General features: G+C 44.6%; 1 protein-coding gene across 4 annotated transcripts in view; it reads right to left on the bottom strand.

Moving 5' to 3' along the window:
• Positions 1-27587, bottom strand: part of TAFA5 (TAFA chemokine like family member 5) — a 665983-nt gene that overhangs the window by 165140 nt on the left and 473256 nt on the right. The gene's annotated exons all lie outside the window — the stretch shown is intronic.

Genomic DNA, 27587 nt, shown 5'->3' with positions numbered 1-27587 from the left:
ATTATACAGAATTCCATGTTATTTTCAAACAGAGAAGGGTAAAAAACAAGTAAGATCAAGCATCCCTTTCTCATCTCCTTACAATGCCAAGGAATTGGGTTCCATTTTTTGAGAACTGTTTGATCCTGGCATTTGCTGAAGACAAATCTTTGATTAAAAAGAAATGTTATTATTTGTTTCAGTATTGGTAACTGTAAAGCCATTTCACTGAAATATTTATTTAATTGGATGGGAAAGGGGCTGTAAACTGAAATTTATGTTTTGACATATAGTAAAAGAAACAAGAGTTAGAAGGATTTATATGCTAATTATATTAATTCTAACCTGGAATTTGGCAAATTACAACTAATCAATATTTTCTTTTTTTCCTCCTTAAATTTGGAGCAGTCCGAGATGAAAGTGACCTACATCAGTCCCCGTACAGTACATCAAATAATCCATTATTTAACAAATCAGTGAAGCATCTCTATTGAGTGAAAGCAACCTATAGCTTTAGTCCTATTTCGATTAACTTCCTCCTTCACAGAAAGCAGTCCTTAATTTATATCAATTTGGGGTAATCTTTCCAAGAGAATGCTACTTCACTTACACATGCTGTTTGACAGCAAAATGAATTTCTCATCCATGTGGGCACCCAGTGATGGTTCCAATAAAAACTGCCCGTGAGGTAACTGTGAGAAAGCTGAACACTTTCTGTATGCTTAAGTGATCTCTGTGGTCAGATAGATGATGAGGGTTAATGATGTATGTTGTGACCAACACAAGCAAGCAATATTTTCACTGCTGAAAAAACCTTATGGACACTCGCTATACTCATTTTTAAAGTTTCTGTTTTATCGTTGTATATAGATATTTATTATTGTTTTCAAATGGGTAATTAAACACATCTTCCTCTGTAATATACTATTACTGTTTGGCCCTTTTCTATGGCATTTGTATCCCACTTAAGCACTCCAAATGCTCAATTAAGTAAATCTCAAATCCTTGAGGGACTGGGAAACACCAAACTTCATTCACATAAGGGGGAAACTAAAGACGATTGTAATTCATACCAACATAGTTGGGATGGAGCATTCCATATGCTTTGTGAAAATATTCTTATGATATGAATGTTATAACTGAGATACACTTTATGCTAGGTGGTCATATAATTTATCATTGGAAAGGTTGTAGTCTACTGAATATGATTATTCCATTTGTATGCATGTATTATATTTGTAGATTAAGTCAGGCATACTGAACAGTGTATCTGTAATTGCACATTTGTTGCTTTGGGTCACTCTTACTGATTATATTTCTGGGCTGTGATGGCTCATGAGTAAGAGATAATGGAGCTTATCCTTTCTGTAGATGTGTGGGTTAGGTCTTGTCTACACTCTCTTTTTGGTGACAAAACCAATAGAGCATTCACATTGCAATGCGACAAAAGTTACCACAAGTACGCGGTTTTGGTGACAAAAAACTTCCAACTCCACAAGGGATTTTTGTCTCTCCTCTTCCCTTTACTGTCAACAGTCATGCACTGTAGTAGGGTTTTTGTCAAGTTTATTGAACTTCAGCATGTCTCCCACAATGCCCGATTAGCTACCCTAGCAAGCACTTTGGACTCTGCTGCTCCTCCCACCTGCAAACCCTGGGAAATTTAAAATCCATTTTCCGCTGGCTGGCTTATAGCCATGGCATTTTCTCAGGGAAACAGGGGTGGCTATCGCTCAAGATGGTATCCTGCTTGGAGCACCTCAGAGCTTTGGGATCTTATCAGTGTGTGGGGTGCAATCAGAGCTGTGAGTGACCTGTAGGAACTGGAACATGTATGGTCACATTTCTTAAGCCCTTTGTGCAAAGAGGTATGATTAAGACACCCTAACATGCAGAGCCAAGATAAAGAAACTTCAGCAAACATAACAAAGATGAAGGAGGCAAACACCTGATCTGATGCTGCACCCAAAATATGCTGTTTTTATAAAGAACTGGACACAATCCTAGGTGGGAATCCTATATCCACACCCAAAGGGAGGGTGGATACTTCCCATAGCACTGAGTCAGAACTAGGCATTAGCCAAGAGACAGAAGTTATGGATGGAGATGGAAGCAGAAGAGGAAGTTAGGCTCAATCCAGTGGCAACCAGTGCTCCAGACAGTGAGGAATTGTTCTCAAGACCCAAGGTTTATGAGGACTCTCACTAATTGGATGTGGAACATGAATCAGGGGAACAGACACAGGGTCATGAAGCAGGGTGAATTACCGTGCAAGCAGTGGGGAAGGGGAGTGGGCAGTATGGATGTCAGATACGTGGGGCAGTAAGTTGGTCTAGCGTAGCTGGGGGGAGGGGCACAGCAGCAGCGCAGGACAATAAATTGCTGTGTACTGCAGCGAGGTGGGACGGGTGGTGGGACCTGGGAAGTTGCTCTTGCAGCTGCGGGGGTGGGGTGGCACCAGTGTCTGTATTTCTGTGAGCTGGCTAAGTCCTGCCTGAGTCTGCATTATGTCCAAACAGAGAATTGATGTACACAGAGATATTGATATAATCTTGCTAGGAGATGGTGTCAAAGCTTTGCCTGTTGCGCTTGTTAATTTTCTCATGGAGATTCCATGGCAGAGCTGCCATTTCCCCACCACTATGGTACAACTCTCTCACAAACCATTCCTCGTACTGTGCCGCCAGAACCAAGGCGGCACAGAGTTTGCCTACAAAAGGCATCCAGAAACAAAGACTGGGTTTCCCTGTTAACCTTCAGCAAGGATGTGTTACCCAGAGTAATGACAGTTTGTGGACATGTGTAGGGTTATTACAAATTGTTTGCATGTACATCTGCTGCACAGGTAAAGACTGCACTTTGTTGGGGACTCATGTACAAGCCTACTTCACCCATTCCCCCCCCCCCCCAATCTTTAAAAATTACCATGATCACAGTGCCTGGAGAGATCTGTGTTTTCCTCTAGGGCCGTGGTCCCCAACACGGTGCCCGCGGGCGCCATGCGCCCGCCAGGTGCTCGGGGCTGGCCTGGCACCGGGCACATGGCGGGGGGGAGCGCCGGCCCCAGGCGCGCGGCGCTGGGCAGGGGGAGCGCCGGCCCCGGGCGCGCGGCACTTGGCAGGGGGAGCACCAGCCCCGGGCATGTGGCTATGGGGGGGCCGCCCCTGGGGCGCAAGTGTCCCCGCCCCCTGGCGCCCGGTGGGCGAACGGCCACGCCCCCTGGCGCCTGGTGGGCAAACGGCCACGCCCCCTGGCGCCCGACAACCTTGAAAGTTTGGGGACCACTGCTCTAGGGTAACAAGAAAAGTGGCCAGTTTTGTTCAGAGATGTACATGTTAGTAAAATGTTACAACCTTTAACAGAAAAAGTACTGTTACTCTGTTGTTAATGGTTACTTTTCCAGACCAGACTTTGAGAAGTCAGGCATGCTCTCCCACAGACAGGCTGTCAACTAAGGAAAAAAAACTTTAAAAGACAAGGGAAGATCTGGTCAAGGACGTGTTGCAGCATTCAACACTTCAAACAGAGAAAATGGAGCAAAGAAGGACTAATAATTGCATAAATAGCTCTGCTGCAATGCATGCTATCCTAAGCCCATTGAACACAACATGGGCAAGAAGTCTGGAATCCATGATTTCTTGCAACAGATGCTGGAGTTCATAGTAAGGTCTATCATTCAAGTGGTACAAAAGTAAGCCAGAAGCCATGGCAGGGCTGGGAAGCAAAAAGGTAGTTAATGGGATGTTTCTCACATTCCCAAAATGGCAAATGCCTACCTCTACTTTGAGTGATCCCACAGTACTTAGCAACCGAAGGTGATGCCACACACTGGGAGATGCTTACCCACACTGCTTTGCTCTTTCTGTTGATAGGGGAAGCTAACAGTGTGGTTATATTTCAACAAGGAGTGGCAGTGTAAAAATGATTTGCTGACTGTCTTTTTGGCAACTTATGAATATTTACAGTACATTTATTGCCAAGTCTTTCCAGTAGGCATAGCTTTAGAGGCTCTATGTTCTGTTTTATTTTGCTTAATGACCTACTTTTTTCTGTATGCTGTATACTTTTTTCTTATGGCCACTGAAATCCTACCCTTTATACTAAATACAATCACTTTTTTGTTAATAAACCCAGTGTAAAAAACTGTTACCTGGGGGAGTAAGGAGTCTGTGCATATCTCTTTACATTGAGAGAGATGGCAAATTCAATGAGCTCATCTATAGATCTTTATAGAGCATTAAACAGCTTTATCTAGGAGTCAGCTCCCAGAGGATTTGTGTTCTTCACTGCTGGGAAAAAGTTCCACAGTGTGTATCTATATGCTGAGGATGTGTCCTTCAACTATATAGTCTGTTTATATTACAAGCAGAGGGGTATGGCCCTTCCCTCAGTCTGTGCTAAAGCAGGCTGGTGAGCTGGGTTTAGCAAAAAATGGTTACTTACTTTCATAACTGTTGTTCTTCGAGATGTGTTGCTCTTGTCCATTCCACTTAGGTGCACGCGCTGTGTGCACGGATTGCCACAGAGTTTTCCCTTAGTGGTACCCGTCGGGCCAGATAGGGAGTGGTGCCAAAATATTGGTGCATATATATTCCCAATGGCCCTCCACCCCCTCAGTTCCTTCTTGCCGGAATATTTCAATGCAGGGGAGATGGGTGGGATGTGGAATGGACATGAACAACACATCTCAAAGAACAACAGTTACAAAAGTAAGTAACCGTTTTTTCTTCTTCGAGTGTTTGCTCATGTCCATTCCACTTAGGTGACTCTAAAGCTAGCCCCCAAGAGGTGGGGTCAGAGCCTACCCAGAAACGGACTGCAGCACAGCCCTACCTACAACAGTATCCTCCCTGGAGAGCTGCGTGAACATAGAATCATAGAATAGTAGGATTGGAAGGGACCTCGAGAGGTCATCGAGTCCAGTCTCCTGCCCTCATGGCAGGACCAAATACTGTCTAGACCATCCCTGATAGACATTTATCTAACCTACTCTTAAATATCTCCAGAGATGGGGATTCCACAACCACCCTAGGCAATTTATTCCAGTGTTTAACTACCCTGACGGTTAGGAACTTTTTCCTAATGTCCAACCTAAACCTCCCTTCCTGCAGTTTAAGCCCATTGCTTCTTGTTCTATCCTCAGAGGCCAAGATGAACACTTTTTTCTTCCTTCTCCTTATGACACCCTTTTAGATACCTGAAAACTGCTGTCATGTCCCCCCTCAATATTCTCTTTTCTAAACTAAACAAACCCAATTCTTTCAGCCTTCCTTCATAGGTCATGTTCTCTTGACCTTTAATCATTCTTGTTGCTCTGCATAATGATCTCAAAAGTATGCACTGAGGACCAGGTAGCTGCCCTGCAAATCTTCACAATGGGCACCTGATCTGCAAAAGCCATGGAAGAGGCTTGCGCTCTTGTGGAGTATGCCTTAATGGACAGGGTCAGAACCTGTGCTAGCTCATAGCTCGCCTTGAAGCAATCTAGCTGACCTTTCATCCTATTGGCTAATACTATAAACAATGGGGGAGGGAGGGAGTGACTTGCAGAAGGGCTTGGTCCTCTCTAAATAAAAAGTGAAAGCACATCTCACATCAAGTGTGTGTAAAGCCTGTTCTGTCCCAGATCTATGGGGCATAAGGTAAAATACAGGGAGAAAAATATCCTTGTGAATATGGAAGTAAGACACCATCTTGGGCAAATAAGCAGAGTGGGGACACAGCCTGACCTTATCCTTAAAGAAGACCGTATATGGGGGGTCCACTACTAGGGCCCTGAACTCCGATACTTGCCTGGCTGAGGTAATGGCCACCAGGAAAGACACCTTCCAGGAAAGGTGTAGAAGGGAACAAATGGCCAACTGCTCAAAGGAAAGACCCATGAGCCCGGAGAGGACCAAATTTAGGTCCCAGGAGGGCACTGGCTCACGCACCTGAGGGTAAACCCTGCCCAAGCCCTTGAGGAATTGGTGCACCATAGGGTCAGAGAAAACAATCTTTCCTCCCAAGGCAAAGTGGAAAACCAAGATGGTTGCTAGGTGCACTTGCATGGAGGAGGGAGCCAGGCCCTGGAGCCAGGAGGTAGTTCAAGATAGCTGGCTCCAGGGACTCTTTAGGGGGGACCCCCCTTATTACCTGTCCAGATTACAAACTGTTTCCACTTTGCCAGGTAGGAAGACCGGGTGGAGGGCTTCTGGTTCCCTAAGAGGACTGCCTAGACCTGCTCTGAACACTGTCTCTCTAAGGGTATGTCTACACTACCACCCTAGTTCTAACGAGGGTGGTTAATGTAGGCAACCAAAGTTGCAAATAAAGCCTGGGATTTAAATATCCTGGGCTTCATTTGCATCTTGCCGGGCGCCGCCATTTTTAAAGCCCCGGTAGTTCAGACTCCGTGCCCGCGGCTACATGGGGCACGGAGTAGGTAGTTCGGATTAGGCTCTCTAATCCAAACTACCGGTGTACCGAGCTACCTACTCTGTAGGTAGCCTAATCTGAGCTACCTACTCCGTGCCGCGGGCACAGAGTCCAAACTACTGGGGCTTTAAAAATGGCGGCGCCCGGCAAGATGCAAATGAAGCCCAGGATATTTAAATCCCGGGCTTCATTTGCAACTTCGGTTGCCTACATTAACCACCCTAGTTCGAACTAGGGTGGTAGTGTAGACATACCCTAAGACTGTTAGCCATTGAGCTTCCACGTCATGAGGTGCAGGGAGCAGAAGTTCAGATGCTGGAGCCTGCCAAACTCCTGGGAGGTTAGGTCTGGTCATGGGGAGGGCCAGAGGCCACTCCACTGAAAGGGCGACGAGGTCCAGGAACCAATGCTGATGAGGACAGGTCAGAGCTATCAGGATCACCGAGGCCCAGAACTCCCTCTGAGGATTACTCTGGGGATCAGCGGGAAGGGGGGGAAGGTGTACAGCAGGCCCTGAGGCCAGAGGATTATCAACGCATCTCCCAGAGACCCCAGGCTGTGCCCAAACAGAGAGCAAAAAATGGGAACACTTCCTGTTGATTCGGGTGGCAAACAAGTCCAGGTGAGGAAACCCCCACGTGCAGAAAATGGAGAGGGTTACATCCGCCTTAGAGACCATTCGTGCCCCCGGAAGGACCTGCTGAGATGGCCCGCCAACTCGTTCTGAACCCCGGGGAGATAGGTGACCACTGGGTGAATATTGTGAGGTACACAAAACTCCCAGAGGAGGAGAGCCTCCCTACACAGGGGATAGGAGCAAGCACAACCCTGTCTGTTTATATAAAACATAGCAGCCGTGTTGTCAGTCAAAACTGAAGTACACCTGTTTCGGAGCTGTGGTAGGAACATGCCGCAGGCGAGGCAAATGGCCCTCAGCTCCCTGACATTGATATGGAGATAGAGATCCATTGGGCCCCATATACCTTGCATCTGGAGCTTCCCAAGGTGGGCTCCCCAGCCCTTGTCAGAGATGTCTGTCACCAGCTGAATGGATAGGGAAAGGGTGAGAAACAGTATCCTTGCGCAGACCACCTCCTCACACATCCACCAGTTGAAGGATTTCAGCATGTTTGCGGACACTGTCTCCACCGTGTCCATATGCTGGAAAGCTGGGTTGTGGGTCCGGTGCAGCCATAGTTGAAGTGGTCGCATTCTGAACCTGGCACACCTCACCACATACGTGCAGCCTCATGCAACAGTGGGCTGTTGTGGTGGGGAACGACTGTAGTCGCAGGATGGCGTCCCTCAGTGTCATGAAGTGCCCCAAGGGAAGGGAGGCTCTGCCCTTCGTCACATCCAAAAGAGCTCCCACGAACTCTATCAATTGGGTGGGACCCAAGGTGGACTTGGTCATGAGCAAAATGAGACCCGGCCTAGGGAACGTCTCCATTACGAGGAATATGCTGAGCACCTGGGACGGGGATGAGCCTCTTACTAGCCAATCTTCTAGATACAGGTAATCCTGGATCTGCCATTTCCTCAGGAATGCGGCCACCACTGCCATATGCTTTGTAAAAATCCTGGGGGCCTTAGAAAGGACAAATGGGAAGACCGTAAACTGATAATGGCCGCAACCCACCCTGAAGCTGAGGAAGTGCCTGTGTGCAGGTGCAATGGAAATGTGAAAATTGGCGTCTATGAGATCGAGGGCAGCGTACCAGTCTCGCATGTCTAGGGAAGCAATGATGGAGGCCGGGGTAACCATCTTAAACTTGGACTTTACTATGAAAGTATTCAGATCCCCTCAAATCCAGAATAGGACGGAAGCCGCCCTTGGCTTTTGGGATCAGGAAGTAGCAGGAATAGAAACCCTGTCCCGCAGGACTTCCTCTACTGCCCCCAGGTCGAGGGGTTTCTGAACAGAGGGGTCACTGAAAAGAGATGGGGAGGGAGGCAGGAGCAGAAAGGGATGAGGTATCCTCTTCTCATCATGTCTAAAACCCAGCAGTCCATCGTGATGAGGGACCAGGCAAGGTAGAAGGAGAAAAGGTGTTTGGTAAAGGGCCTCTGGTATGGGACTGGGGCGTTGTTCCTGCTCGTACCTTCAAAGATTCGGCCTAGGGCCCTGGGGCTCGCTGGAGGGTCCCGCCCCCCAGTTGGAAGAGGATCAGGAGGGACGTCTGCCACTCCTATTATTATTATTGTGGCCCTTATGCCTAGGGAAGTCTGATCTGTTCCCCTGTTGGAAAAGGTAAGGCGGGGACCTAGGAAGCGAGTGCCTTTGCAGAGTGGGGGTGTGGATTCCTAGGGATCTAAGGGTTGCCCTAGAATCCTTTAGCCCATGAAGGCTAGTGTCAGTTCGCTCCGAGAACAAACCACCACCCTTGAAGGGCAGGTCTTGGATTGTGTTCTGGACTTCCAGAGTTATGCCAGACACCTGTAGCCATGCACCCCTATCCAAGGCCAGGCCCGTTGCCACAGTATGGGCTGCCGCATCTGTCGAGTCCAGGGCTGCCTGAAGTTCAGCCCGGGACAATACTTTGCCTTCTTCGGACAAGGTCCAGAACTCCTGCCTTGAGTCTTGGGGCAGCGACTCCCTGGACTTGTCCATAGCTGCCCACGAATTATAGGCATACCTACTCAGGAGGACTTGCTGGTTAGCTATCCTGAGCAGGAGACCCCCCGATTTGTAGGCCTTGCAACCCAACAGGTCTGAATGTTTGTTTTCCCTGTTCTTAGGGATAGTGCAGGTTGGCCCTGTCGCTCATGGTGATTAGCGGCCTGTACCACTATTGAACCCGGTGGCAGATGGGAGAACAGGTGCTCATGGCCCACCTGGGAGACAAAGCACTGGCACTCTGTCCTCTTCTCTGTGGGTAGGATAGATGCTTGCATCTGGCAGAGTGCCTTTGTGATTTTGCCCACTGTTTTCTTTAGGGGCAGGGCCACATGAGACAGCACCTCAGTGTTAAGGATGTCGCCCGTAGGGTCTGAGTCCTTGGAGGTCTGCTCGAGCTGGACCATGAGGCTCTGGGCCAGTCTCCGAAGGAGCTCTTGATGGGCCTGGGAGTCCATGGCCAGTGCTGAAAAAGAAGCCAATCCCAGGGCCTCATCAGGGAAGGACGATCAATGCTCCCGAACCATTGAGTCCTCCATCTCCTGCAGCTTCTCCGACAGCCCATGACCCCCACCCTCTTCCATTTGGGTCTCAGGGGAATGTCCCCATACTGCCAAGACCTGCGGTGCCGGAGCACTGGGCAGCGGGGAGGCTGAAGGTGGGGCTCAGATCCCCAAACGTGAGGCTCCCCTGGGTCTGGTGGTATGCCCATGGGGTCCAGAACAGCCACCGAATCGGATGCTGCCACTGTGGAGGCTATGTCTGTGAGAGGCCGGAGACACTGTTGTGGTGCTTACGATGCTGGGAGTGAGAGTGGCGCCGAGACCTGGAGTGGTGCCGGGATCTAGAATGGCACCAAGACCTAGAATGATGCCTGGATGGGGATTGGCACCGGCACCAGAATCGGTGCTGGGAACTTGACCAGTGCTGAGAACGGGAATGAGAGACGGATGCCCTCGATGGTACTGACTCCACATCGGACTCCTCGGACTCTAACCATCATGGTAAAGCGGCCGGGCCCGGGGAACAGTGTTTCTCTGCTTGCCAAATGGTGGAGGCCAGATTGCCCCGGTGCTGCACTGGTGGAGGGGTCATGAGGCCCTCCGGTGCCATTGACTGGGCTGCTGGGATGAGTATGCTCGAAGCCAAGCTCTCTCTGGACTCCTGAGAGAGTGAAGCCACTGGTACCGAGGGGCCTGATGGTGCAGGTGTTGACATGAAACCTGGGGAACGTAGCACCACACGAGGCGTCAGTACTGAGGACGGTGCGGACCTATCCGGTTCCAACGCTGGTGACGAGGCCTAGGCCTGAGACAGATCCTGGCGCTCCAGAGGAGGCAAGGGCAAATCAGCTGTCAACTCGGTCAATTCTCATGCTGCCTCAAACACATCCAGAGTGGAGGGCCACTCGACCTGAACCAGCTCCTCTCCCCTGCACTGCAGCTTTTGGTCGTGCTCGAGTGGCTGCCCAGGAGCAGCAGACTTTGTGGACAGTGCAGGCACAACAGGGTGCCCCAACTGAGAGCACACCTTGGGTGCATGATGGGGAGGAGACCTGCCCCTCTCCACTCTCCTCTTCTTGTGCTGTACCGGCGATTGAGAGCAATGTTACGCAGTAGGGTGCCTTAACACCAACGAGGCCCTGGAGGACTCGGGAGTCTCCTGCACTGAAGGCAGTGTGCTGAGGGACTCCTGTGCTGAGTCCAAAGGCGGTGCTGGGTGATTCTGCATTTTGCCAGGACTTTGGCCTCGCCCATGCACTTCAAGCACAAATCATATGGGACACCACAGGGCATAGGCTTGGAGGATTAAAATAGTGATGCCCTGGCATGCTCCAGTGGGTCGGGTGGGAAGGGGATGCAACAGGTGAGCCCCAACAGGAACAACTTATTTGACTATCTAACAGGTACTTAACAGGGAAAGTAACTTGGAAAAGAACAAAGGGTTTAACTAGGTGCTAACTACTTAGAATGCTTTGAATACTGCTGAGATCAGGCAAAGGAGAAGGGTGCTCCAATGACCATCACAGGCGGTAAGAAGGAACTGAGGGGGTGGAGGGCCAGCAGGGATAAATATGCACTGATATAGCGGCTCCACTCCAGGGGGCTTACCGGCTGGCCCGATGGGAACCGCTAAGGGAAAACTCTCCGGCTATCCATGCATGCGGTGCGTGCACACCTAAGTGGAATGGACATGAGCAAGCACTCAAAGAATAAGACAGGGTTACTGGATGCCCAGGCTGGCAAAGGAAACAGGCTCAGTGGGCTTTGGCACATCAGAGCCAGTCACAATGTGTATCTGAAGTTAGTCAGCTAATTTCACATTGTGTACTTAAGTAATTACTGATTTTGCAAAAGTACTGAGTAATCATAGCTGTCACTGAGTTCATTAAAGCTAGATACACAAATCAATATTTAGACAATTCAATAAGTGACCTAATTGTCAGAGGTTCTGATATCAACAGAAACAATGTATATCTTATTGTAATTCTAATCGTGAATTTATATGCTTGGCCCAAGTGTCTTCCCAAGACCACACGCATTATTGGCCAAAGTCAGAGAGTCAAAGTTTTTTGGCTCCCAGTCTTGTTATTCTGTCTTTTTTTTTTAAACTCAGATGCATCTAACACTATGCCCCCTCATGACTGGCATTTCACATGAACTGTTAAAGAGACTCACAGGAGTAGAGATTAGGATTTGGGTGTTTCTCACCAAAGAATTACACTCTAAATCCTGATATTAATATTTTCTGTATCATTTTACATTATTTCTCATTGTCTTATGATACGATCCTTTCAGAATTAATATTGTCTAAACAAATCCAAACATATGGATTTTTTATGTTTCATGTTCATCTTTGTTAAATGGACAACATTCTGTCCAAACATGAAAGTACCCTGGTGGCTATCACAATTTCTTCCCCTAGGTTTTAGCAGTGCCCTACAGTAAAGGGCAATTTAGGAAGATGTGTGATGATTACATTTGCAGACATCTAAGCAAATGTCCCAATTTTGCTGTAACACATATTGTCTAAACACAATTAACTGATGCCACATGGTGTATTAACTGAAATCTGGACCTCTGGCATAAGCTTGGAAAGATACTCCAGTGGATGTGGCAGCAGAAATGATGGGATTAAAAAACATCTCCACATATTTCTGTACATGGCTAGAAAAGTGATATTGAATTTGCATAGCATAATAAGAAATAATGCTACTACAGGTTGCACCTTCCTAAACTAGGACTCTCGTTTGGAAACATTCGTGGTCTGGCAGGACTGCAGATGTTACTGAACGAGAGAGTCCCAGGGGCAGGAGGGCCAGCAGCTGAGAGGCCTGCCTAAGGCGAGGCTGGTGCTAGAGGCCAGGTGCTTAGCAGACCGGCGGTGGTAGCAGGGCCATGGTTGTGGGCAGGGGCAGACCATGTGTGCCAGCCTCGCAGCAGAGTTGTTCCACAGCAGCCCGAGTGAAGCTGCGTGTTGGCCCAACAGTGGGAGCAGAGCTGCGGCAGCCTGGCTGGCAGTAAACCTGGGCCACAGCAGCCCAGCAAGCGAAGCTCATCTGTGGCCGTGGAAGGTTGGCAGCCTGATTGGGGCTGCATGCTGGCTGGCAGTGGGACTGGTGCCACAGCAGCAGGACTAGGGCTGTGTGCTGCCATGCCAGCAACATCGCCCAGCTGGCAGCAGGGCTAAAGGAGCCGATGGCAGGGAGGGGCAACAGGCTCAGAGGGCCAGAGGCAGGGACCCTTTCCAGGTCCGTCAAATTCCCTAATCCGGGACCACTTGGGTCCTGAGGGTGCCGGACCAGTGTGGTCCAATCAGTGCTACTTTAAACTTGTATTTGCGTTTTCTAGGTACTGATTAACCTAGCTTTAAGACATCCTTGTGAGACAGTTATTATACGAAGCACAGAGAGGTGTTATTTATAAAAGATTGCACTGCAAGATTGCAGTGGAGCTGGGAATAGCGCACACAGTTTATCTGACATGCCAGGCCTGGGTTTCAACCAGAAGTCCATCTTTACTCTCAGAAGAAAAAGGCACCACAGCTTTTGGCAGCAAGGTTTTCATGTACAAAGTCTACTCCAGGGCGGACGTGTGTTGGCAGTTAAATCAGGGATGCACCCAAGCAAATTAAATCTTTTCTGAAGCGAAAAAGGCAGCATGTGTTTAAAATTAGAAACTCTTCAAAGCCGATGATTGCAGTTAAATATAAATGAAAGAATCCAGCCTATGACCATCAAAGAGAAATAGCTCGATATCTCTCAGAGCCTTTCTTAAAATCATCTGAGCTTCCAGCCCATTATATGTCAAGCAAGGTGAACTGTCACATATCCCACAGCCACATGGGGAAAAATGTATTAAATCTCTTAAAATATCTGATGCAAAAGACTTGATCTAATTTATCTATATGTTTTAGAAAAGTCTATAAGTCTGTATGTCTGTCTGCAAGTCTGTTAAAGAACTCCTCTTAAAGGATAAGAGCTAGGACCACCAAATTTGCTATGCAGCTTCCTCTTATCCTAACTTATAAAGGAAGGTCAGGGTTTGGTTGTGCCAAGAAAACAGGAAGTTCTAGGAATGGGACTCTTTTCCATAACATGAAAAGGGAGAGAGAGAAGGACGCCAAAGGGAAGGGCACAGAGAAGAGAGAAGTGATACTGAGAGTAGGAATGTTAAAATGCATGTAATTGATTCACTGTGTAACCACTGAAAATTAACCATGTAACTGCACCTCCAAGAGAGAGGCCAGCAGGGATGAGGCTCCACTATCTCGCCTGCCAACAGACTGGGTAAGTAGCTCTCTTGCCCCAATCCTCCTCCCTCCAACCCTTAGCTCCAGCGCCAGAGGGGTGGAAGAGACAGAAAGTCCTTGGCAGCAGGGAGCACTGTGTGGGGAGAGGGGAGGGGGAAACCTGGTGGCCTAGAGGGAGAGAAGCGCCCTAGTGGTGCTGGGTGGGGGTAAAGACCTTACCAGCCAGGGAGTGGAGAGGAGAGTCCATGTCGGACAGGACAGCTTCCATCTGAGCCCCTCCTCACACCCCAAACCACACTCGTACACATCCACATGTCCCCAGCCTCCAGCACTACCCCCCTCCCCCACTTCCCTAAGGTTGTGCCCGGATTCCTTCACCTCCACATTGCCAGCCCCCTGCCCTGAAGGACCCAGCAACAACAGGTAAGTCTGCTAGTATTCTTTATATAAGATTATTTTGCCTGTGTCATTTCTAGTGCATTTTGTTAACTGCCCCTTTTGTCCTTAAATGAACCTTGTTTGAGATGCCAGTTCATCTCAGATCTGAATAAAGTCAGTCTGGATTCTGATGGCAAAAAGGAAATATAAAAATACTGATATTCTATAGCCAGATTTCATAATTTATCCAAGGTGTTTGGTGTGTTTTCTCCCTTCCCCTAAAATTGGTACTTTCACTGGGTTTTGGCTCACACTTGACTTTGTACTTAGATGTTTAAGGAGGAGAAATCATGTCATAGATGCTTTTCTGTTTGAACAAGTTAATGCAGTAGTAATCAGCCAGGATACAGCTATATTAGTAACACAAAAGAGCACTAAATCTGATCCCTTATCTAACACAAGGAACATTTTTTCTTAATCAGTTGAAAGGTAGCTACCAAGAGATTCTTCCAGCAGCACTGCTATATTCACTGGGATTTCATTTCATCAAGATAAAAAACATCCCAGCTAACTCTGAAGCTAAAACAGGTATCAAATCTTAAAATGATCAGAACAAACAATAGTACAAGAGAATCGGGAAAATACAGACCTATTCACTTAAATCTGTTTTTCACTATCAACTTCAAATTAGTTACTCCTGGAGTGTATTAGTATAAATAAGCATAGAATTTGTCTGTCTAATTTATATCTCTCTAAGGCTATATGGAATCATTCCAACTATTGCTGATTCCACTATTCCACATTCCATATCATTCCAGCTATTTTACATTTGCACAAGCTTGCGTTTAAAAGGATACATTGTAAATTCTTAATCAGTTCATTGAATCTAAGATTTGAAATAACAAAAATGTAGTGTTATTTTTATCCTTCCTAAAACAAGTGTATAGGCTTTCCAATGTAACAAAGTGTATTTGTTTGCTGCTTTAATTTATCATAATGCTACCAAAACCACTTTTTGATCGACTCCAGGCAAGTGAGGGCACTCAGGGACAAAGTAGCAAGCAGATGTAAGCAGGGGAGGGGAGAGTAAAGGGAGAGAAGGGAAAGAGAGTTCAGGGGTGAACAGTGGGTCCATCACATTCTCAGACTGCATGCTGGGGGGATATAATCACATTGATTGTTGGGGTTCTTTTAGGAACTGTTTTGTTTTGGCCTTGTTTTGAAAACGATTCACCTGGGTTTTGGTTATGGTGTAAGTTGGGTGCTTATTTATAGCATGAATGTTGGCAACAACTACAGCTGTGTGTGTTATTTTGTTGGCATTATACTGTAAATCTCCAGAACCATTTGATGACATGAAGGGAAAAAAATCACATGAATAATATTCCACTCATAGGGGTTTTTTTTTTTAATTACAGTAGGTGTTGGTGGTAGTGAAGGCCACAGTTACAACTTGAAAAGTAGTGAATTTTAAAAACTGAACTAAACAGGAATTGCAGATATGTTATCTGCTCCTGAATCCCATACTATTTTGTGGGTTTACAAGAACCCATATGTCTACATGATTTTCTCTTTCTTGCTGCTGTGTGAAGGTTAGTCCCACAAAAGCAAAAGAGGAAGTGCCATTACACAAAATGTCATATATCCTAAGTGAACAAACTGAGCAAACAGACTTTTTTGCTCTGATCTCTTGCACTTAGGTAGTTTTAGACATTACTTATAAGAATAGCAGATAAAATATTTTTCAGAGGGAAGAGTGGTTTTAAACCACTGGTGATTTTGAAATTGCTAAAGAATTTCCATTTGTTTTCAGATGTTCATGACCAAAAAATTCATTTTGCATTGAAAGTGATCCTGTTCGTTCTCAGCAAAACAGCATTTAGGAAACAAAAACAAAATGTTTTTTCTGACCCTTTCTAATTCAACGTGATTGATACAATACCATTTTCCCATTGAAAACATACACCCACACCCTTTCAGACAACACTTAGACAGAAACAACAGTATTCTGAAACTTGACACTATGCACTGCTGTCCCGGAGGGATGCTTTCATCCTTTCGTAATCTTGGGAATGGAGAAAATTAAGAATAAAAATTAAATAAGTAAAATATAACCAGTGACTGAAATATCACTTCTAGGTATGTTCAGTTGGCATCTACTAAGATTTTAGCAGGGCATAATGAAGGCGTATCTTCTTTGTAACCTCACTGAACATTTTCTTGGCCCAGCTTAGCAGGCACATCTGCTCCTGGAACAATCTGCACGAGGGAGATTTTAATTGACTCATTGAAAACACATAGCAGTAGTCTAAACAAACAAACAAACAAACAAACAACCCAAAGCAAACCAACCAACTTTGCCTTAGCATCAGAGAGAGAGAGAGAGAGAGAGAGAGAGAGAGAGAGAGAGAGAGAGAGAGAGAGATGACAATGGTGAAAAAATCTATTATATCTAGATATTAAGATGTTTCCCATTTTTTGTTTTATTCTGTTATTTTTATCAAATTCTAAGCTTTGCCTCCTCTCTTAAAATTTATTCCCTCTTTCTTTCTGTTGCAAAGACACAGCTATGCTAATGTAAAATAATAAACTATTGCCCTGTTAAATCTTAATCTTTCAAAAACCACTAGAATTAGACAATGGAGTCACTCTGGTTAAATTCTAGCAGAATTACAGTACTAGCAGCTAAGGTGGAAACATATTCCTTCCTAACCTACACTACTTCTTTAATAAAAAAAAATATTCCCATTGGATGTATTATAATTTTTTTAAAATAATTATATATAACAGTGAGGAACCATCTAACCCCAAAATTATGTTAAATTACTCCATTAACAAGAAAGACAGGAATATAAAATGCTATATTTGTGAAATCAGGCAATTTAATATTGCTGTATTCATTGTAATTTTTGCACTCTTTTTTCTAATTGTACATTTTCAACACTATATTTACAAAGCAAATCATGTTTACAGTTTGAGTGCTGCACTTTCCTGAGGTCACCTATGATTTTCTCCAAAAAATAAGATTACACACACAAAACAACTACACATTTTCAGCTCTCTTTCCTTAAGTATTGTGACTGCTCATTGAAAATACTGCTCTATGAACTATGGCTCCCATGCAGCAATGACTATAGCCCCATTAGCAATAGAAAATTGAGTCAAGAAAGCATGCAGCTATACATAGTGTTTTCTAAATACAGGGATCAGGCCAAAAGCCAGCACACTGTAAAATGGGAAAGCATCCAAAAGTGAGCTTTCTGCTCTTGTTGGGCATAAATATTTACCAACTAGAGCAAGGGAATGTGTCATTGCTCTGCAAGCGATGGACTCACTCAGAAAGCATTCCAGAAAGGAGGAGGGCCTATTTGAAATCATGGGAAGGTGGGCGGGCTTCAAGCCCCTCCCCAACCTTATGGGAGGGACACTGAACCCATGTTCAATTGAATTCGGGGGACAAAAAATGACAACAGGGTCAAGGAGTGCGGGTCACAGGTTTAAAATAAGGGAGCCAGATGGGGACACCGAGCAGAGAACCCCGGACAGCGTCCACTGCTCCTCAAAGCTGTCGATGGAGCCAGTGGACACTGCCCAGAGGAACTCTGCCCGGATTCGTGACACGAGGGAAGAGCGGAAAAGGAGGAGGGGGCAGAGAGGAACAAAAATAAACCCCAAATTGTTGCCTTTATGAAATCAACCTGGCTTGCAGTGTACAGTCCCAGCTAAGAAGCTGAACTAAACACTGCAGGTTGGACCTCGCTCATCTGGCACCCTCAGGACCTGACTGGTCCCGAACAAGGGGATTTGCTGGACCAAGGAAGGTCCCTCCCCTCATGACCTGTGCTGCCATCGGGCTAGGGCTCTAGCCTGCCTTGCTGCTGCCCCAGCCTCCCGGAGCTCTCTACATGCCACTGGCCCTGCTGCTGCTGAGGCCAGAGTGCCACAGCCAGAGCTGCACAGCCAGAGCAGAGTTCCACAGCCACCTGGCTCCGTGCTGGGGCCAGGGTGGAGGGATGGGACCAGAGCTCAACAGACCGGGCGAGCTCCTGGGCTGCCACGGAGGTTGGAGCTCCTTGGCTGGTGGAGCCAGAACGGGGCTGGAGCTCTGTGGCCAAGGCTGGGGCCACAGCTCACTGGCCGCTACTGGGGTAGGAGCTCCAGGCTAGAGCTCTCCAAACACTGGGGCCAGGGAGCTCTGCTGGGGCCAGAACTCCCCGCCATGCCACCCGACCATGGATGTTGCAAGACCAGGGAGTCCCAGTTAAGGGAAGTACAACCTGTATTACTTTTCTCGTATGGAGCCTCTACAGCAACCACCTTCCTGACCTGCCAGCCACTGGCTAACACACAATCAAAATGACAAAAGATCATCATACCACATGAAAGTTAAATATATTTTGCAAGCTGATGCATGTGCTAAATGAAAACAAGAGGGCTATAAACATGCACCCACATTTATCTAATCAAAGCCTTACACACCTCTTCTACCTTTCATTTATTTTTCTCCCAGAGAAACAAAATTAGCTTGCTTAGTTTCCTAATGAGTGTAATAGACAATCATGTAAAATAGACTGTTGCTTAGTAAAAAATGCAGTGGAAAACTGCAGGCAGTCTATTAGAGGTAAACTCACTTAATTCTTTAATTGTATCTCTTTGATCAAAAGCAGCTCACTCGGAAAGAAATTGAAGGAGGGGGGAAAAAGCTAAGTAATGAGTATTCACTTTCCTCACACTGTATTGAATGTTTTGTCTGGTGTCAGGACTGGGGAAAGAAATGTGATACAAAGATATTAAAAATGGCATAACTGACTGAGCATGCGTGAACATGCACCACTAAAATTCAAGATAATAAATGTTACTTATAGGTTTGCAGAAGAGTGGAAGCCTGAACAACTGTTCTATATTTTAACCTCGCTTCCAATGACTGCCTAGTATCTCACTGAACTTTTCTGATGGACAATTGAAGCTGTCCATCAAAACTGTTTTTCCTACTACGGATGTAAGTGAGCAGTCAACTACCTGATAAGCAGCCTCTGTCAAAGAGGGAGCAAGGGGGCGGAACAGGAGCTGGTGCTGGGGGAGCCAGCTTAAAAGCCAGTTCCCCCCAGCACCGTCTCCGTGGGGGGCCGAGGCGTTCCCTACTGCTATGCCTCTCTCAAAGGGAGAGGAACAGTGGGGTCCTGACTGCTGCATCTCTCCCTTTGAAATGCACAAGAGCTGCTTGTAGGGGCCTACACAGTCCCACTGTGCCTCTTCCTTTGAAATATATGGGAGCTGTGGGTGGCTCTTTTATATTTCAAAGGGAGAGGTGCAGTGGAATAGCGAGTGCCCCTCCCCTTATCAACTAATCAAGTAGTCGATGGAAATTCCATCGTTAATTAATCAAAAGTTAACATCCATATTTTCTACTGTTTCTGCTCCTTGCCCTCTATCCTCCCCTTATTCGGCCAAGTCTCAGCACTGAAGAGCTCTTTCTCACTCCTGCCAGAACCTCAGAATTGTTCCCTTGATCAATGGGGGAAGAGTAGAAGAGTAGCATTTTAAGATCATTAAGGGAGCAGCGAACTTAAAAGGAAGGGTGAAAGCGACACTGGTAGGGAGAAGAGAGATAGATACAAACAACCAATCAGGAGGCAGTAAAAAAAAGTCCAGAGTTCAATTGGGAAAACAAAACAAAACAAAACAAAACAAAACAAAAAAATACCCCCAAAATGTGCTGACATAATTGGAATGAGTGTTCTGCACTAGAGCTACTATTTTGCTCTGGGATCTTAGGGTTGGTTTTTTTTTAGTATTTTACTAACTATGAGAAATTGACATAATTAATGCACAAGATTAATGGATAACAATGCATGTTCTATATTGTACAACCTCTAGTTAAGGTTGTCTAATTCTTTTCATTATAAGATGCTCTTTTCAGTTTCTTATAACTTTGCCAAACTGGGCAAAAATTTTCCATGCCAGATATCACACTGATTTCTTTTGTAACAGATCAGGAGGACATTCTCTTGTTCCCTCTGCTCATGCCCAGGCTTAACCCAGCATGGGAAAAAAGAAAAAAAAATCTTATTTGAATGCAGAGAGGTGAAGAGCAGGGGGAGGAACTTCAGGAGAGGGTGGATAGCAAGAGCAAAGGGTGCAGGGAGGACAGGAACAGATGGAGTATGAAGATGCTGAAAGGACAGCATGAAGGCCAGTCTATGCAGGGGTCAGCAATAACAACCTGAAGGAAGTGGCAGTGGTGCAGGGGTGTGCAGTTAGATGAAGAAGGGAAAAGAAACAGAAGCCAGAACATGGGGAAGAGGCTAGAAAGAGCAGAAATAGGCTTATTAGGGGGGATATGGTCAGAAAAATTTATAGCTAAGATTTAGTCATAGGTAATTTTAGTAGACATGGTGGACAGGTCATGGACAAGAACACAGATTCATGGCCCCGTGACCGATCCATGACTTGTTCTATATACCCCTGACTATATCTTGTGTGTTCAGAGCCTGGTGCTCACTTGGGACCTCTGTCACTGTGGCTGATAAGGGGTGGCCCAGAACCACTGATGTTGCTTACAGGCTACTGCATAGATCCTGAAGTCAGTCACGCCTGTTAGCTGCAGAAGTCCTGAAAAATCACTGAATCTATGACTTTCATGGCCTCCATGACAGACTCACTGGTTTATCTATAGCCACAAAAGCATACTTCCCCTACAGAATGTGGAATTGAGTCTCCGTGATCATGTGATTAAATACCATATCATAATGCATATGTACAAGAGATCTGAATAACAGTTGTATGTACAACTTTGATTCTTGCATTTCCCAACTCTGAGTGCTTGGTTTTGCAACCTTAACATTATTTTAGTGCGTATTTGTTAAACATAATTTTATTTTTCTATGAAAAAAGATGTTTCTCATACAACATTAATCTAATATCTAAGTCCACACTTTCATTTATGTAACAATCACTATATGCTATACATGACTTTGGTTTCTTCAATTTAAGATGGACATATGAGGCTTTCACACTGAAGAGATACATGTCATACTTGTTAGGTCTAACACAAACTTAAAAGACACAGAACAGAGAACTGCACCTGCCATACCTCTCACTAAAAATAAAGGCAGAGACATGCAGTAATGCCTTTGTTTTTGTTTTAAATTATGAAGTAGAAAGGTGATATTTCACAGATTTTTTTAAAAAAAAGAATTCACCAAAAGTACAATGCATAGAGCAGCCACAAAAGGAAGAGAGGAAAAAAAAGTGTGCTTACAAATAAATTAGCCAAGGTATCAATTGAAACAACAAAGGCTACCCATTCATTAGAACTGTATAGTCCAGAAGGTATGCCAGCATCCAACTCACATGGAACTGTGAATAGAGGCAACTACATGGAAGTTTCAGAGGGATTATTTGCAGACTCCATGGGTGTGTCTAGACAACAGGGTTTTTTCAACAAAAGTTGGCTTTTGTCAACAAAACTATACCTGCATCTACACTTCACCGCGTTCTCTCTTCAGTAAGACTACAGAACGCGGCCCTTTTGTTGACAGTGGTAAACCTCATTTTATGAGTATCTGTCAACAAAGCCTCTGTCGAAAAAGGCATGCAGGCTAGATGTAGCCCATGTGTGGAGGTAGTGAGACTTGGCGAGTGCTGCATTTGGTCAGTGTATGGATTGATTTGTTGACTGTATGTTTAATCTGCAGACCTCTTAGTCTGCATAGCTAAGGCTAAGAGGTCCCTGAATAGTTAACTACTTTATTGTGGGGAGAGGTGGAGCTGAGCTGAACTGATCAGGGAAGTTTGAAGTCCCTGAATGGTTAATAGCTTTCTTGTGGTGAGAAATGGAGCTGAGCTGAGCTACTCAGGGAAGGTTTAGTATAAAAAGTCACTTGCTGTGAACAGAAGCCACTAACATGGGAGTTTTGTAGGGAGTGAGAGAGGACTTCCATCCAGTTTTAGCACTATGCATGATATCAAGATAGCCAGTGGGTGATCAGCAATGGATGTGACATGTTTTCCTTCCTGCCTGAAGACAAAAGGGATTTCACGTGTATAAAGTGCAAGTTGGTTGCTCTGCAAAAGAAGATTCTTAGATTTGAGGGGCAAGTTGGGATGCTAGTAAGAATCAGAAATGTTGAGAAGATACTAGACATGCAGTTTAGGAAACACCAGTACTCCAGATTGAAGGAAGCATTTGGCCACCAACAAATCAGAGAGAGGGAGAAGTCTAAAGAAAGCTTGATGGCTCACAGTGACAAGAAGCATCACAGAGACATTCTACGTGGCTGGAGACATAGGAGGATATGCAGGATGTGGACACAAGAGAGAAGATGACAGGGAGGAATTCCACATAGCTAGAAGTTTAAAATTGATACCCAATCCATAATGTGGAAACTATGGATGTTATCACTAAAGATCCAGATAGTAAAAGGGAAAGAAGAGATGTGTGGGACACACATCTAGGTGGCAGCTGGGCCCAACCTTGCCCATAAAGAGTTCTCCAACTGTCCAAGGAAGACAGATAATCCTTCTTGGAGAGTCAAATATTCTAACAAATCAAAAGAACATTCCACAAGAGACAGGTGGATTACAGGATGCTATGTTGATTTTGGGCAAGATAATGTTATGAAGGCCAAGACTTTAATAGGGTTAAAAAAAAAAAGCTAGATGGATTCATGGAGGATAGGTCCATCAATGGTTATTAGTAGGGCTTGCCGAACCGCGGCGAGCCCCGCTCACCAGCCGCGATGTCCGACGATCTGTGCATGCGCAGATCATTCTGCACATGCGCAGATCACCCGAACCCGGTCTTCCAGGTTACAATCTACTCGCCACGGGCGAGTAGATTGTATTTTTTGTCGTGCCCTGGTTATTAGCCAGGATGGGTAGGAATGGTGTCCCTAGTCATTGTTTGTCAGAAGCTGGAAATGGCTAACAGGGATAGGACCACTTAATGATTACCTGTTCTGTTAATTCTCTGTGGGGCAACCTAGCATTGGCCATGGTCAGAAGACAGAATACTGGGCTAGACAGACCTTTGGTCTGACCCAGTATGGCCGTATCTTCTGAATGGAGTGGCTAATATGGGACTTGATTACTGAAGAATTACAAGGGTAATGCAATTAATGCAAATCAACATAGGTTTATGGAAAATAGATCCTGTACCACTAACATTTTTAAATGAGATTGCCAGTTTTGTTGATAAAGATAATACAGTTGACATACTACACTTAGCTGCTTGTAAGGTCTTTGACTAAGAACTGAATAGCATTTGATAAAAAATTAGCATTTTGGTTAAAAATTCTCTCAGTACACATTAGATGGAAAAGGTTATTTTAAGAGAGGTTATTTTACCTTTATATTAGATACTGGAGTCACTGCTTCTTAGAACACTGTATAAGGTCTGTTAGAAGTTTAGATGATCTGATGATTTTTCTTTTCTGAAGAGATGTTCAAATTCCACAGGATCTTCGTAACACATAGATCCTTGTATTTTGGGGTTGTAGTTCAGAATGGTAAAACGTCCATTTCCACTATCATCATCTATTGTATAGTCATCATAATTTCCATTAAAAGAAACAAAGCAATTTTTAAAAAGGAGACACTATCTCAGATATACGCTAATTCCAATTCTAGTTAGTTCTCAAAATCATAAATCAAATAATTAGAGAATTGAAGAGCTTCAATTATATGTATTTATAGAGCAATTGTGTTTCTCTATGATTAAAAAAGTTAAATTTCTTATAGCAGAAAAATAATATGATTCAAAAAGCAAAAGATTTTAGTTGAAAAGAATTATTAAACCCACTTTAACTGAAAAGTCTAGGCAAAGACTCTTTTATTTATCTTAAAGTGCTCTGACTATGTAAAAATAGCATCTCCTTAACCTGTATGTGTTCAATCTCATACATTTACTTTAGTAACTAAAATCATTTTGCAATGACCTTTACTCTTTCCAGCACTGGAAAGCTCATGCTGCTAAGACTGAGCAAGCTAGATTCTTTTCCATCTGGTGTACCACTGACAGGAATGTTTACTAAGTACCAATCATTGACACCTGTGCAAATCCATTGAAGGCAGCAGGAGATGCACAGGTGACGCTGGCATAATATATTGAAGGCAATAGAGCTGCACAGCTGTCACTGAGGGCTACAGAACATTTATTGCTAGTGACGATGAGTGAGATGGAAAGAACCCAGCTTGACTCTCAGAGCCCAGACTGAGTTTGCATGGTTAGAAGCTAGAAAAATATCTGGTTTTACTTGTAAAGTCAGCACATTTGATTACAAAAACACTGAGAAATAAGCAACTGTAATTGAGTTTAAAGGTTATATTGAAGTGACAGAGAGAAAAACACTGAAATTACTGAGTATTTGTATTCTGAAAGGTGACTGTAAAACTAGTAATGTGGGGTTAGAGTCACTGTTCTGAACAAATACGTTTCAGTATTACAGTATTTTCATTGTAACAGTAATGTAATGCATAAACCTAATTGCTGTATTTTAGCACATTTAGAGCAACTTAATGGTTTCCCTTACTTGCTAGCTTACACATGTGGGCTGTGTCTAGACTGGCAAGTTTTTCCGCAAAAGCAGCTGCTTTTGTGGAAAAACTTGCCAACTGTCTACACTGGCCGCTTGAATTTCCGCAAGAACACTGACTTCCTACTGGCTGAAATCAGTGCTTCTTGCGGAAATACTATGCTGCTCCCGTTCAGGCAAAAGTCCTTTTGCGCAAAGCTTTTGCGCAAAAGGGCCAGTGTAGACTGCTCAGATTTGTTTTGCGCAAAAAAGCCCCGATCGCAAAAATGGCAATTGGGGCTTTTTTGTGCAAAAGCGCGTCTAGATTGGCACGGACACTTTTCCGCAAAAAGTGCTTTTGTGGAAAAGCATCCGTGCCAATCTAGACGCTCTTTTCCGCAAATGCTTTTAACAGAAAACTTTTCCGTTAAAAGCATTTGCGGAAAATCATGCCAGTCTAGACGTAGCCATGCTGTTTCCCAGTTCACTTGTCTGCTCCAGCTTGCAGGCAAGTTGTAAAGTAGGAGTCATCACTAACAGTCAGCACACAACCAGGTAACAAGCAGTTGTAGATGGCAAGATGGTGGTATGTACTTGGGTCATATTTGTACATTCAGAACAATGTAGAGTTTGGATCTGCAGTGTCACAGAGTCTCCGGTCATTTTTTTCCTTTAATCATGCTGGGTCTTCTGCTTACAAAAAGAAGAGTTCCATAGCAGGAGATTCTTACTCTCCTGCCTAAACACAACAGCATGCTTCATCTCTGATCCAAAAAGATTACCTCACGTGGTGAATAGGAACGTTAGCATGAACACTCATTCAACACTTAGCACTAATTGGCCACATTACTGGTAGATTAACAGGGTGCTGTGTTTGTGTCAACTGGGCAGTTGTCCGTTGGGTACTGCAGGAGTGTCACAAAACTCTTAACACAACTCACTCACTAAACTTGAAAGGCTTTATGCACCATTGTCAATCCCTGTGATCACAAGAAAACACTGAAAAACAAAATAAGCAACACAAAATCAGTAGACAATGGCAACCAATAGTAATAATTATTATAGTAATAATTCTTTTATGTAATCTTTCTTCCTGAATTTTCCCTAACACTTTCTAAATTTCATGTATTGTCTAAGTTCCACTCATTCATCATGGCTTTTGCTCCCTCCTGCATGCCTTTTGCCAACCACATGCAAGTGGATTTTAGAGGAAGGACTGAGCTGCTCTCTTCCTGAAGCTCTTGCTGGCTCTTAGCATGAGCAAGTGTTTTAGTTTCAATTGTTTAGGGTTTTTCTCATCTGACCCTGTGGTTACAGCTGATTGATATACAAGGGGATATTCTCATAGGTCCAGCTACTGAGGAACAGGAGCTACGTGTGGCTCTCCCAATGCTTTTGCAGAGGATGGGGTGCCATGCACCACCTTCTGCTCCACCCCAGGAGTTGGAAGTAGGGGTGCTGCTACACTTCCTGGGGCTTAAAATGGTTAAAATTCCATCATATACAGAATTTGCTGTTTGTTTCAGTGGCTCTCGGTACCTCCATTATACAAATTTTTCCAGCATCAATAACTCACCCTCCCTTTTATTCCTGAGTACGATCTAGTAGTCGCTTACCATGACTTACTTTTAGGTTGCACTCCAATGGCCAAGGAGTACAGGTCTTATGAGTAGAGCACTGGACTATGAATAAGGAACAATAGAGCCTGTTCCTTTTCCTGCCCATAATATCTTGTTTGACCTTGACAAGTCATTTAATTTTTCTCTGCCTGTGAAATAAGGATATAATACTTCCTCACAGGGTTACTAGCAAGTTTAATTCATTAGTGTGTGTAAAATACAGAGAGATTGTCAGATGGAATGGTGTTATAGAAATGCAAAGTATTATTAAACTGTCAGTTATTTTCCTATGAAATTAGACTTTTGTCTAAGTAAAAATAATTGGTATGACAAGATGATTGAAAACCTGCAAGTACAACATAAAGACTACCTATTATGCTAAGGCTGTCGTCTGACACTGTGACTCAGCAGCATTCTGGCATTGCAATAAAGTGTTGTTTTGGCCAGTTTGACTCATTTTAATACCTATTCCAGTGCAACTATCACAAAATAAATGTGAAAGTCCAGGAGACAAGCAAGGACCCAGATGTATCTTTGAGAAATCATTACCAATTTGTCAATCTTGTGTATACAGGTTTAGTGCTGGGGTTTGGATCTAGATCATGGTTTGAAATTTTCCAGCAGGCATCCAAAACTTTTAAAGTTTAGGCTTTAAATAGCTGCTCCAAGAGAGACGGACAGATCTGATTTGTAGAAGGTTATTAAAAATATGTGAAAGAGACTCAGGAATTCTCTCATGGGAATTCTGCTACAATAAGAAAAGAAATATTGGAAATGTAGTATGTTGGTAACAAGTAGAAAGAAAACCAAGATGTAGATGGATAGATCTTGAAAAAGTACTTTCATACCTGGTGTATAATTCATACCAGGTCCATGATGTCACATGTCTTTGGGAGGGACCAGAGAGTATGGTTGAGGGAGTTTGTGCCAAAGAGTAGTGACAATGAAATGGCGAGGATAAGAAGTGGATGTGCTAATTTTACCCATCATTATAGCCACCTCAGCCAAGAAATGGAAACACTGTAGAATTTAATCTGCCCCCAGGCCTAACTAAAACCTCCCAAAACTGCAGGGACACCACTTGCAGGTGAATATCCTTGGACACAGCTGAATCAGCTACTGAAGGGAGGTATACGTTAAGTCCCTCCACATCATTTATCACACTTTCAATGATTGCAGACAGGAAAGACTAGGCATTGCCTTTTAACACAGATGTGTTGTTACAGTATCACAACCACTGTTTAGTTCTCAGTTCTCAGACTGGCACAACTATCATCAAGTTCTGATTATCTGATCAGAGGAAAGAATGAC

Source organism: Pelodiscus sinensis, chromosome 1, assembly GCF_049634645.1.
Source record: "Pelodiscus sinensis isolate JC-2024 chromosome 1, ASM4963464v1, whole genome shotgun sequence".
NCBI lineage: Eukaryota > Metazoa > Chordata > Testudines > Trionychidae > Pelodiscus > Pelodiscus sinensis.
This window is presented reverse-complemented; position numbering and strand designations above follow the sequence as displayed.